We start from the raw sequence: 1994 nt of genomic DNA on the forward strand, positions 1-1994 counted from the left end.
CTAATTATATTTTAGATTTTTTATATTTAAAATGAGATGTTTATTCTGTATTTGATTGTGTTTATCTGCAGTTAGTTACACGAATTCAGATATGGGATGAACGGGTTTAAGAGTTTTTAAGAGTTTAAGAGTTTTAAGAGTTTTTAAGAGTTTTAGCCAAATGCTTTATAATATAGTATAGATAAATAATATGTATCCATCCATAGTCATAACATATGCATTAATTAGAGTTTAGAAATATAGTTTCAAAATTAGAACATCACATCATCTAAAGTGTTAAAAAATGAGCTAATCGCAAGCAATAGGTTCGGCATCTGAGTCAACATCATCTAATACGTTCACTTCTTCGTTTAGGTTAGCTTCCCAATCTTCCTCTTCTTTGCCTTCATCTCCAACACGATCATCATGAAATAAGAAAAGTCCAAATAATTGTCTTGTAAAAAATAAAAAATCGGTATATCGGACCGATATATCTATCAAAATATCTATCAAAATATCGGTAAATATCTGGAAATATCGCTAAATATCGGCGATATTATCGGGACCGATATTTCACCAGCGATTTTTCCCCCAAGTCCGATATCCGATATATCGACGATATATCGCGATTTTAACAGCATAGAATTCAAAATCATGAGGCTTTTGTGCGGCACAAGAGGAGTACTTCATAATTGTACAAGACGAAGACTTACATGCCCGAAACACTCTAAGTTCTGACCAGAAACATGTATTTGATGAGAGCATATGACATGTAGATAATGATTGTTCAGGTGTGCTTTTTGTAGATGGACCAGGTGGAACTAGAAAAACATTTTTGTACAAAGCTTTGCTAGCTAATGTTCGTTTCCATGGACTTATTGCTCTCGTAACTGCTTCATTGGATGTTGCCGGTAATAACATGCAAGGGGGAGAACAACTCACTCTCGGTTCAAGATTCCCCTTTAGTCTTAGTAATGATTTGGTGTGCAATATAAAAAACAAAGCATAACTGCTCAAGTACTTCGAGCTGAAAAAATAATTATTTGGGATGAAGCATCAATGGCAAAGAGGCAGGCAGTAGAGGCACTCGATAGAACAATGCAATACATCACCGGGGTGAGACTCCCACTTGGTGGGAAAATAATGATTATGGATGATGATTTTAGACAGGTGCTTCCAGTAATGAGACATGACACTCGAGCACAGATCGTAGACTCTAGCCTACAAATGTTACCTATTTGGTCTTCATTTAAAAAGTTACGGTTAACGATCAATACAAGAGCACTTAATGGTTTTCGGATTTTCTGTTATGTGTCGACGATGGAGATGAAGAATCAGTGTATTTGATTAACACATAGTTTCTTAATGTTAACCTCACATGTGTTCTGCAAATCCTCATCATCCGTATCTGGGAATCTATATGCTAATTCTGGTTGAATGCTTTTCCCAAACCCCTTCTTTATATGCAGCTTCCCCATTCTTGATGCTTATTTACCCTTTGTAGGGCTTTACTAGCGCCCGCGTCTCTGTCTTCTGTAATAGTTTCTTTTCTTCTAGTGGTCTCTGTTGTTAGAAATTCTGTTCTTTAAAGCGGGAATAAACTTTATTCACATACCTGATGATATGGTTATTCCTTACACCAATAAAAATGAATTGAAGGATGCTTTGATTGATGCAATCTTTCATTCTCTTCAACTCAACGAGACTGCTTCAGATTATATCATTTCGAGAACGATACTAACAACTAAAAATAAGCATGTCAATGAGATTAATGATTAGTTGATCAAAAGATTATGCGAAGAGGAAAACATTTACTATAGTTTTGACGAAGCAGAAGACGATAAGAATAACTTACATCCGATAGAATTCTTAAACTCGCTGACTGTTAACGGTTTGCCCTCTCATTACATCCGGCTTAAAATTGGATGTCCGATAATACTATTGCGGAATATCGACCCCTCAAAGTGGATTGTGTTAATGTCACGAAATTGATATGTAGAGGTTTTCAACAGAAT

Source organism: Cynara cardunculus (assembly GCF_001531365.2).
Source record: "Cynara cardunculus var. scolymus isolate 2C chromosome LG 2, CcrdV1, whole genome shotgun sequence".
Taxonomy (NCBI): Eukaryota; Viridiplantae; Streptophyta; class Magnoliopsida; order Asterales; family Asteraceae; genus Cynara; species Cynara cardunculus.